We start from the raw sequence: 12230 nt of genomic DNA on the forward strand, positions 1-12230 counted from the left end.
ATCTTGTCTCAATGTGCAGACATAATCCCCAAGGCCAGTTGTGCTCATCTACCTGTTCCCACATCCTCCAGATAAGAGGATGTCACCCTGCCTTTGCCCACAGCACCATCTCTCACCCTGTCCTTACTAATGCCCCATCTTTCTGGCCCATGATAGAAGTTTTAAGAAACCAGGTGTTTCCTGGGCGAGGGAACAATTAAATCATTAATTAATTATTTGCAGGGGCACCTGGCTGGCTCAGTTGGAGAAGCGTGTGACTCTTGATCTCAAGGTAGAGTTGGAGCCCCACGTTGGGTGCAGAGATTACTAAAAAAATAAACTTAAAAAAAATATTTGCAAATACCTAGAGGCCAAAAGAGAGGGAAGAGGTTACCCCCACATCTCTCAAAGCTAGAAATGACAGAAAAGTCTCTTCGGAATGGCAGTAATGGGACTCACACTCCTACAGTTATCACTAAACAGGCAGCACAGAGAGTGTGGGTGAACCAAAGACCCAACTTTGTTACCAGTTGGAATGCCGGCTCAGGAAAAGATGTTTTTTTTCCCAGAATCCTGTATTCTAAAATCCAAGACAGCTTCCATTGGGAAGGTGAGCCTACGGACTTGCTTTCTTGCAATGGGAAGCAGAAGCAGGCTGTCGTGGGATGGGTTGCTCAGTCTGGACACCCTGGGAAATGTGAAAAGCCATCATGCTGTCCTGGAGGCCTCTTCAGGTCTCCAGTCTGGGAACCAGGCGGCAAGCAGGTGGCCAGAAGGAAGGAGAATGGTTACATGAATCTCATCCTTATTCGTGTACCATCTCAAAAAGGAGTTTGGAAATACAAACCAGGAACCTTCAGTACAGAAACTCTGCGAGGTTTCAGAACCCGTGTAATTTACCCACTTGAGGTCCCTCTCTGTTTGCTTCTTTTATGGATTTCCAGCAAAAACCCTGACAACAAAACAGACCTGTGTTGTCTTCAGGAAAAAAAATGAGGTGGCAACCAGGTCAGTGAGACAGCTGTAAAGCAGAACCCGAAGACCAAGGGGAGAGAGATTTGTCAGTGCTGCGGGGAGGGGAGCAGGATGAATGGCAGTGGATCTCCTACCCTCCCCTTGTTTCACTTAACATTATACTTAGGACATTGCATCTATGGAGGGGGCCTAAAATTTTATTAGCTTGCCACGCAACTGTCTGGTTTTGGAAACAAGGTTATACTGACCACATAAGTTAGTGCTTCCGCTTCCCTGCTTACCTTCCTATAAAGGATGAAGGTGATCTTTACTGCGGACGTTAACTCTGACTTCAACCCCTTTGGGCCTTGGCCTTCTAGTTGGGACTGGCCTTTAACGGCCACCGTCCTAATCAAATCTGCTCTTTCTCCCCGATTCAAGTTTGTCATTTTCCCTTTTTCCAAAAATGTGTTTCGTCTAGGTTTTCCAACTCATTAACATTTCGCTATTTGGAAAAAAAATAGTTTTTTTCCTCATTTGTGCCCACTTTTATTACCTTCCCTTTTATTCTTACTTTACTGTCATTTTCTCTTTCTTTTTTTTTTTCCTTCCTTAGTCTTAACCAAAACTCAGCTTGTTAATCCCTCTTTACTTTTGCCACTTCTTGGGTATTTCCTGGGATGGAGCCAATGGGGATTTCTTAGAACTGCCGAAACAGGCTCCGTTCTACTGATGGATGGCCGTGATGTTGGCAGCTTGGCGTTAACAGAACACCTCCCTACATTTATGAAGGGCCCAAGTGGCCTTTCCTCATTCTTCACCATTGTCTTCAGGTTCTCCCCTTTTCACCAGCTCTTCACGGCCTTCTCTGATGGGCTTCGTCCCTTACTCTCTGATTGCGTCTCTCACACAGCTTTCCATCTAGCATGGGAGGCCGCCACCCCCACATGGCCTGCAGTCCTCACGGGCTGGGAGGCGCGCCTCCCTTCCTCCGAGCACCTCTCTAGCACAGGAGGAGTCCCATCTGCCGTGAGACAGACAACCGGCCTGTTTATTCCTATTAACCGCACCTTTTGCCAAGAAAAACACATCTTAAAACTTCCAAACCAGCCCTTACTTAAACTCACATTGGTTGAGTAGCCACACTGGAGCCTCGGCCATGTGCTGCTTCCTGGAAATGTTTGTACAGTCTCCTGCCTTTCTCCCGGGGCACTTTTTCAGACTTCTCTAAAGTTTTATCTCTCAATGAGCACCTTTTCGGCTGGCTGAGACACTCACTAAAATGTCACAAAGAGGTGTGTCTTATTTCTGTAATGAATGTATGGTGAAGTTGTCTACACTACGGAGCTACTGTAAAGCTCAAGAGGCCACCCCGTGATCTCTTCAGTAAGAACCATCAGTTTCTGGGGCTTCTCTACTTTCTTTTGCTTCCATTGCCAGCCCTAGCAGTCAGCACTGGAGGCATTTTCTCTCTCTCTCTCTCACACACACACGCACACACACACTCACCAAAGTTCTACCACTTCACAAAAGTCACTGCCGAAGATGGGAAGAGTAGCGGCCAACAACGCCTCGCTAAGAGGCAGACACTGGGCAGTCAGCTAGCCTGACTTGCCCACTAAGTGACTTGCACCCACACATCAACCTCACCATGTGTGAGGTTCAAATTCCTCCCTCAGCAAAGTGGAAGATTTCTATATGCCCTGGGCTGCTCAAGAACACTCAAAAGTGGGAATGATACACCTGCTCATGCCAAGGGTCCAGTCCACTTCCAGTTCCACTGAGGAACAAACAGAAGCCAGGAGTAGCTGAGGGTGCATGGCTGGGTGCAGAGTGTCCTACGCATGGTCACCTAGAGGCAGGACCTGAGAGGGGGGAAGGGGCTCCCCAAGATCAAATGTGGGGGAACTGTGACCGAGAGAGGGAGGCTCCAGGGGCCTGGGACCCTCACAGCAGGTTAGCCTCCTCTCACAGCCAGAAGCTCAAGAAAGGGCCCACACCAGCTCCATACAGCTTTTTGTTTTTTTTTAAGATTTTATTTTTTAAGTAATCTCTACACCCAACATGGGGCTCGAACTCACAACCCTGAGACCAAGAGTCGCATGCTCTACCGACTGAGCCAGCCAGGCGCCCCTTCATATGGCTTTTTTAGAAAATAAGAATCCACTGAAAGCAGGAACTCAAACAGATTTGCATACCCGTGTTCGTAGCAGTATTATTCACAATAGCCCAGATTTGGAAGCAACCCAAGTATCCATCAATGGATGAATGGATCAGCAAAATGTGGTACATTCAGCCTTTAAAAGGAAGGCAATTCAGACACATGCTACAGCATGGATGAACCTGAAAGACATACTAGGTGAAATAAGCCAGATACAGAAATACAAAATACAAATGTTGTAGGATTCCACTTATATTAGGTACCTAGAGTCATCACATTCATAGAGACAGAAAGTAGAATGGAAGTTACCAGGGCTTGGGGGGAACTGGGAGTGGGGAGTTAGTGTGAATGGGGACAGAGTTTCAGGTTTGGATGACGAAAAAGTTCTGGTGACGAATGTTAGTAAACGTGTAAACTTTTTTTTTTAAGCCTTTAAAATGGCTAAAATGTGCTCAAGAAACAGACTTTGAGTTACTCCTAGAACTTGCCATTCAAGAGACTTCAGTAGCAGCCCTTAAATAGCAATTGTTGTTCTTGCTTTCAGAAAGCATGTTTAAAAATACAAATTCTCCCCCCCAGAAGAAAGAGTCCTGTGGTCTGAGGAATGTCTCAGTCGTACACACAGATCTGAACAACAAACACCAGGACCAGCCGCGGGCTGAGGGATGCCAACAACAGCAGAGCTCAATACATCGTGCCGGCCAACGGGCCTTTGAACTTCCTGGCTTTGTCAGCGGATGTCACAACCTCTGTTATTGAAGCAGATTTTGGTATTTAAAGCAGATCAGGCTTGTTTTTTAAACATGCATTCCGATCCTAAGACAAATTTTCTGTTTGTCCAAAGTGAAAGGGGAGTGGTGGTTGGTGGGAACCTGCCAGACAATCATGCATTTAGGGGGGGATCAGAGAGTTGGGCTTGTTGTTTGTGATTGCTTTGTTGTTGTTGTTTAAACACATGCGACTTAAGAAGAAAGGGACCGAATGCAGCACAGAGAAAAGGCCTTGCACTGTCACTGCCTCAGGGACCGCCCGCACCTCCCACTTAAACTCATTGTAGTGTTTCTAACACGGTTTCACACCATCATGTTTGCTCAGCAAAGACCTTCTGCCTGGAACAACTTCACACAATTGGCCTCCCCACACTATTCCTGCTCGCTTTTGAAAATCCATTTCTAGAAAACTTCTACAGCTTTAAAAAAAAATAAAAGATTTATTTATTTTAGAGAGAGGGAGAGCGCACAAGAGCATGGGGGGGAGGGGGAGAGAGAGAGAGTGGGAGAGAGAATCCTCAAGCAGACTCCCTGCTGAGCACAGAGCTGACAAGGGGCTCGATCCCAGGACCCTGAGATCATGACCTTAGCCAAAACCAAGAGTTAGATGCTTAACCGACTGAGCCACCCAGGCGCCCCTAGAAAACTTCTATGAACCTGACCCCCCCCACCCCATCCACACATCTGGGTGGATCAGGCACCTCTTCCAGAGGCTTCCATACCCCTTGGCACTGCACGCGCCAAACTATGGAAATGTGTGGTCTCCCCCACCAGGGCCTATTATGTTCCTCTCTGTATGTTCTACAGAGACCCACACACAGTAAGTGGCCGATACACTTCACTGGAGCTGGCAAGTCACAGTCTTGTTTATTTTTAAATCCCTTTTCATACATTAGGGGCAGTTGGAAGCCAGACTGGAGAACAACAGAGACACTCTGCTGCTCCTCCTCTGTGCTTCTTTCCCCACTTACCTCCAGGAGGCTAGAAAGAGCTCCGCAGGGAGGATTCACGACTGGCTCACTCTGGCTTCAAGTCCAAACATGTCAGGAAAGATTCTGATTGTCTCCTGAACCAACTGACCATGCCTGTGGTGGGGGTGGGGGTGGGGGTGTGTGTGTGTGTGGGGGGGGGAGAATAATGTAAAAACGCGGAAGTTCAACCCTGAACTTCAGGGTTGGAATGAAGGAAGGCACATTTCCCTGGAGGAAGGAGGGGAAGTGCTGGGCAGACAGAAGAAGATATGTCTTGCATGCCCTTGCCATTAACACCACCTGGGAGCCCGTAGGAAATGCAGAGTATCAGGCCCCACTTCAGACCTACTGAACAACATCTACATTTGAACAGACAGCCAGGTGATAGGCTTTCATATTCAGACGTGAGGAGTTCTGCTCTACACCTTCCAACTCCAGCACTGTCTCAAGAACTACTCTGTGCAGCTGGTACGGATGGCTTGACGTGGCCACATCTCCAAGGAAAGGGAGGCTCTAACTCCTTCCCAGGCCACGGAGCAGGAGGTATATGTCAGTTTGTCCTGCAGTCCATCTGTGTTGTAGGCTCACCTATGAATGTTACTAATAGGCCTTTTTAGGGTAAAGAGTAAAACCATAAAAATTTATAAACCGAGAGCAGATTATCTCTTTTTCACCCAAGACCCAAGGAACTATTCCAAATCCACCAGACACCAACCACAGCTAAGGCTGAGAACTCTATTTGGCAATTTAAAAACATTCAATTTAACCCTTACTATCAATCCTCTGATTTATTATAATGATCAGTGTAATTATTAACGATAGACAGCTCAAGCTAAACTGGGTGTGGCTATTCATAGTTTGGTATCACCTCATTCAAGTGTACAATGAGTCTTCACCCTGTCAGGTATCAGAATAATGTTTCCCATAAGCACAATGGGATCAAGAACATAGATGAGGGACAAAAGGAGATGAAGGGCATGGGAAGGAAGGATCAATTTTAAAATGAGAAAACTCCTGGGTGACTTTCAACAAACTCCTACATTTTATAGAAGAAGAGCTGAGTTAGGAAAGACGTGACATGACTATCTTGTTCAGAGATGGTAAGGGAAGAAAGTGACCACAATTTAAAGAGGACCAAAAATGTGCCAGACGTCTGCTCTGTAATGTTACATGTATGAGCTCATGTGCTCCTCCCAACATCCCTGCACAGGAGGGTGCTTAGCCCATTTTACAGGTGAAGAAACTGAAGCTCCTAGAGGTGACGTTGCTCAAGGCACAGAGTCACCACGAGGGAAGAGCTGGGACTAACTACCCAGGTCTGACTCCTGTGCCGACCCTCCCCTTCCACCTCGGGTAGTTGCCCTCAGCGGCAGTCCTGCTGAACCCTGGGCACGTCGACCTGACTCAGCCTCTCAACCCCGGCCACACATCGGTCTCCTCTCAAAACACCCAAAAGACAAAAACTAAAGTCCTGTCCAGTACCAGTCACATTGGGCGCCTGAGTGGCTCAGTTGGTTAAGCGTCTGCCTTTGGCTCAGGTGATGATCTGGGGGTTGTGGGATCAAGCCCCACGTCCATCCGTCTGGGCTAACCATTCAGCAGGGAGCCTGCTTCTCCCTCTGCCCCTCGCCCTACCCCCGCCCCGACCACTTGTCCTCTCTCTTTCTCTCAAATAATAAAATCTTAAAAAAAAAAAAAAAAGAATTCCCTAGTAATTTTCATAGGAGGGTATGGTTGAATCCCTGGTTATTGACGTATCATTAGGTTGAGTAAACGTGTCCACAAAACTGCCAAAATTCATAGAACCGCTTTGTAACATCGATGAATAGGCCAGAACCTGGCCATTTGTGGCCAGACATCATCATCCCCATCACCATTATCACCATCATCTCTGTAACTATCACTTATTGCACCGTTTTACATTCCCACCAGCAGGGTGTGGGGATTCCAATTTCTTCACATGCTTGACCTTATTGGTCTTTTTTTTACAGCCATCCTAGTGGGTGTGAAGTGGAATCTCATTGTGATTTTGGTTTGCATTTCCCTGGAGGCTACTGATGTTGGGTATCTTTTCATGGGGCTATTGGCCATATGTGTGTCTTCTCTAAAGAACTGTCTATTCGGATCCTTTGCCCCCTTTTAAATTGAGTTCTCTCTCTTTACTATTGACTGATAAGAGGTCTTTCTATATTCTAGATACAAGTCCCTTATCAGATATATAATTTGCTGTGGGTTGTCTTTTCATTTTCTTGATGGCGTACTTTGCAACAAAGTTTGTAATTCTGATGAAGTCCCATTTATCAGTTTTTTTCTTTTGTGGCTTGTGCTTTTGGTGTCAAGGCCACATTTCAAGTAGCAAGGAATTCTAAATCACTATTCCTTCCAACACCTTAACTGACACTAAACATGTATCAGACCATTATATTGTGGTTTCCTTTTTATAGAATCTTTTATTCTACCTCCAAATATTTATATTTTACTTTAGAACATGGTCTATCTATCCAAATTATATACTACTTTCCTTGATTTACAATGAGGTGTTTTTTTTTTTTAAAGATTTTATTTATTAATTTGACAGAGAGAGACACAGCAAGAGAGGGAACACAAGCAGGGGGAGTCGCAGAGGGAGAAGCAGGCTCCCCACTGAGGAGGGAGCCCGATGCGGGGCTGGATCCCAGGACCCCGGGATCATGACCTGAGCCAAAGGCAGATGCTTAAAGAATGAGCCACCCAGGTGCCCCGATTTACAATGAGTTTTAAATGTGATTTTATGGGGTGCCTGGCTGGCTCAATTGGTAAAGCATGAGACTTTTTTTTTTAAGGATTTTATTTATTTATATGTTTATTTGAGAGAGAGAGAGAGAAAGGGAGGGAGAAGCAGACTCCCTGCTGAGCAGAGACCCTGACTTGGGGCTCAATCCCAGGACCCTGAGATCATGACCTGAGCAGAAGGCAGACGCTTAACTGACTGAGTCACCCAGGCATCCTGAGCATGTGGCTCTTATCTCAGGGTTGTGAGTGCAGCCCCATGCTGGGCATAGAGATTACTTAAAAATACATACATACATACATACATGCGATTTTCAGAAAGATCTGGAGATCAAATAAGCACATACATTTAGTAAGGGTCTAGAAAACTCCACACAGTAAATCCCCAAATATACTCATAGTAATTTTGAACAGGTTGGTGATGAGTTCTTTAACAGGAATAAAGAAATAAGACTGTTGAGATTACCTCATCTCTCCCCTAAATTTCATCACTTTAAAGATGTTATTCCATTGTCTGTTGGCATTCCTAGTGACAGGGGAAATGTCAGTTACTTGCTTATCTTAAGGTAATGTCTTTTTTCTCTGGTTATTATAAGATTTTTCCCTTCATCTCTGGTTTTCAACAGTTTGACTAGGATATGCCTAAGTATGGTTTTCTTTGTATTTTTTGTTTGGGGTTTGGTGAGCTTCAAGCTGCAATTGATATCTTTCGGCAGTTACGGAAACTTTTCAGCCATTATCCCTTCAAATACTGTGTCTGCCCAATCTCTCTCTTTTAGAACTGCGGTTACACATACATTGGATTTTTTGGACAATTTCCCATGTCTCTCACGCTTTCTTCTGTTCTCTCCATTCTTTTTCCCCCTTTATGTCTCACGAATCCTGCAAACTGTGTCCAGTCTACTCTTCTTGGACCAAGCCAGATCCTTAGTCCCCACCCAAAATCAGCAAGCTCCTCCCCTCCCTGCCAACCGCCTTGAAGAAAAGACCTTGTGTTATTCAGTATACCTAGGAAGGGTCCTTCCTGCTCTGGAAGTTTATTTATGTGGTTCTCATTGCTTTCACCGGTCTCTGATTTGTTTTTCTTTTTTTAAGTAGGCTTCACATCTGGTGTAGAGCCCAGTGAAGGGCTTGAACTCATGACCCCGAGATCAAGACCTGAGCTGAGATCAAGAGTCAGACACTTAACTGACTAAGCCACCCAGGTGCCCCTCTGATTTCTTTAAAAATATTATTTTTGCAATTTATTTGCTTTTCTCCCTAGTTGCTTCAGTTGAATGTTGGCCTGTCACAAAGCACAACACTCTACTCTGAAGTAAAAGGTTTCCATTTATTATATAGATAAGAAAACTGAGACCCAGAGAAATGGTAAGCTACTGGTTTTCAAACCAGGCTTGGCTAACCACTGTTTTCCTAGAGCCTCCTTGGATGTCATGGTGAGTCGAGGTGGGGAGGCTTTATTTGATTTGTTCTGAACATCTTCCTGACAGTGACAATCTTATTAACTCATTACAATTTTAATTACCTTTGTTCTTTTATCATAGTCTAGGATCATATATATCATATATGGATCCATACTCTAGGATCACACACACACACACACACACACACACACACACACACACACACACACACACACACACACACACACACACACACACACACACACACACACACACACACACACACACACACACACACACACACACACACACACACACACACACACCAGCCTCAGGCAACAGGACTTTCTCGAAGGCACAATCTCTTTCTCTTTCTCTCAGACAGTTTCAGGTATGATGCAACTGATGGGGATTAATAAGGCAGCTGGTGGTGAAAGCAACATTTGGGTTCTTCCTCATGATTCTCTCTGCCCATGGGGGAGGAAACTCTTCCGCCTCCTGGCCTTTCACTCTCATCAAAGTTCACTCAGATGGGAAGACTTACTCATCTTGTACGTTTACTGAAGCTCATTACACGAGTTAGGGGGATTCTAGTGCTTTACACACAAAACCCAGACTCTAAATGGTTTCTCTCTTCTTTTGAATCCAGGCAGTAAAATTCCCTGGAGTCTCTGTCTCCATCTGTTGGGGATGGGAATGGAGGATGGGGAGGAAGCCATGCCTCCTATAGGGAGCAGAAAGCCTTAAGTCTCTAAACATTTTCAACATTTCAACTCTCTTGACATTTTCAGCTCAACTTTGTTTCCCACTTGCCTACTATTCCTTGTGCATGTATTCTCTTTGTCTACACCCAAGAAGGGAAGAGGAGTGGGTAGTAGAGTTTAAGTATCAAAACTCTGAACTTTCCAACACATGCTATGTACTGAAAAGACCTGTGTGTCTGATCATTCCATCTCACTCTGGTCCTTTGCTGTAACTTCAAAAATCTGTGGCCCTTTGGACATTTTTTTCTCTTAGATTTGTAGCTTCCTGGCACAGTTGTGCAGAAGGTGTTAGCTCTTTCCCAGGCCGGGTGTCAGACTTTTCTCTTCAGTATTCACATTTCTCAAGTGGCCATATTATATGGACACTGATGTGCTATTTCCTGGTACCTCTGGAGGGCTTCTTCCTTTTACCTCTCTCTGGGCATTCCACTTCAGCTCATCCTAAAATATCTGACTTGTCTAATTTTCTATCATATACTATGTTTTTTAAGAGTCTATAAATATGCCAAGGACTGCTTCTTTGCCAAGCTGTATAAAGGGCAAAATAATGTTGTCATACTTAGAACATCCAATTGTTGAAGACGAACAGAGAATTTGAGATGACCCTAACTTTCAAACTCAATTCAGAGACCGCCTGGTGGGGAGTCAATAGATTCTTCATTCTGGTACTTTTTCTCAACTTTCTCAGTTTCATTTTATTCAGTAAATGTACTCATCTACTGACAGACTTTTTAAAATGATTGGTTTCTGCCAAAGTGATTTTTAAAATTTTGTCCTGCTGATTGAAAAGTTCTATCAGTCTCCCAAGCTAAACAGTGCTCTGTGCTTCTGGGAAGGAAGGGCATGTGGCTAAGGTGTTTAATTTTCTGAGTTGTTTTGATTCACTCAAAGGAGAGATCTAATCTCTGCAGTTTATTTTTAGAAATGAAATAAATTGCAGCTCAAAGGAGTTTTAAATAAAAGCACCATAATTATATTTACTCCAAGGCCTGAGGATTTTTTTCATCTCCTTTTGATATGAGTTCAATTCATGACATTGTTATCCTGAGTAATAATGGAGGAAAAAGAATGGATTTGCCAAAAGAGACACATCCAGACCTCCTTGCAGTGTTTAAGGAAATGTAGTGCCCATTTGATGAAAACCTTTTTGCGGCTTTAAACCTGCCTCCTTCCTCAATCCCAGTTCCTGAAGGAATATCAGGTGGGAGTAGTGAGGCCGTAACGTCATGGGCTGTGCCTTCTCCAGCTCTGGTCACAGACAGTTTTGCAAGATCTGAGAGTGAGAACTCCTGAGGAATGTACAAAGCTTATGCAAGATTCACCCCGACAGCTCAAGTCCACTTGAGGGATTTACACAAACCATGACGGCTTTCAGCTCTTGCTCTACAGCTTGGCGCACCCTGTAAATGTCAGTGAGCTCTTCTGCTATGGCCTGAACTGTGCCCCACCCCCACCCCCCAACTCGTATGTTGAAGCCCTAACGTCCAATGTGATGGTATATGGAGATGGGACCTTTGGAAGGCAACTGGGGTTAGATGGGCTCATGGTGGGGGGAAGGGCTCCTCACGATGGGCTTAGTGACCTTATGAGACCAGAGAGCTTGCTCTCTCTCTCTCTCTCTTTGCCATGTGAAGACACAGCTAGAAGGCAGCCATCTGCAACCCGAGGGGAGAGCTCCCTCCAGACACCAGCCCTGCCGGCACCTTCATCACGGACGTGCAGCCTCCAGAACCGCGAGGAATAAATGTCTGTGGCTCCAGCCGCCCAGTCTGTGGTATTTGGTAATGGCAACATGAGCTAAGACACTATTCCTTGCTCTTTTGGAGGCTTTAAAAAAGTGAAAGTTAAAAAAACAATGACTAACTGTTTCAGAAGAAGCTTTTACCGAATTAGAAGTGAAAAAGGAAAAAGGGCTTTGAGTTACTGCTGGAATGAAGCAGAGGCCAAATGACGCGCCCCGAGCCCTCCCTGGGTACCAGAGAGGAGAAAACGACAGGCCAGCACCCGCGCTCACACGCCCTCCGCAGCCTCGCTGCTTCTAGAGAGGCCACGAAGCAGATCGTTTCAGTGGGACATGTTAAGTGCCGAGATTACGGGCATACTCTGGATATTGTGGGAGCGAGCCCCACATCGAGATGATAAGAATTATGCAGTGAGGAAGCTGGGGAAGGGCTTTCCACATAGAAGGAATAGTACCAACAAGTCAGCAAACTCGAAGCCACTGGGTGGAGCCCAAAGCCACTGGAGCACGAAGTGTGAGGTGAGGAGTGACCACCGTAAAAGCTGAGAAAAAAACAAAACAATAGCTGGGGACCCCTTTTTCCTAGCACGGTCCTAAAAAAAATCCCATGGAAAATCCTACCCCTTAAGGACGACGGGCAGCCGGTTCGAGGACGACCGGGCGCGTCGTTTGATCAGCACGCCAGAGGTAAGCCTGCACTGGGACTCCGCGTGAGCCC

At 45.4% G+C, this 12230-nt stretch overlaps 1 protein-coding gene across 4 annotated transcripts in view; it reads right to left on the reverse strand.

Moving 5' to 3' along the window:
- TMEM241 (transmembrane protein 241) overlaps positions 1–12230 on the reverse strand; it is a 116541-nt gene that overhangs the window by 9771 nt on the left and 94540 nt on the right. The gene's annotated exons all lie outside the window — the stretch shown is intronic.

The sequence above is a fragment of the Zalophus californianus genome, chromosome 14 (genome assembly GCF_009762305.2).
Source record: "Zalophus californianus isolate mZalCal1 chromosome 14, mZalCal1.pri.v2, whole genome shotgun sequence".
Lineage (NCBI taxonomy): Eukaryota > Metazoa > Chordata > Mammalia > Carnivora > Otariidae > Zalophus > Zalophus californianus.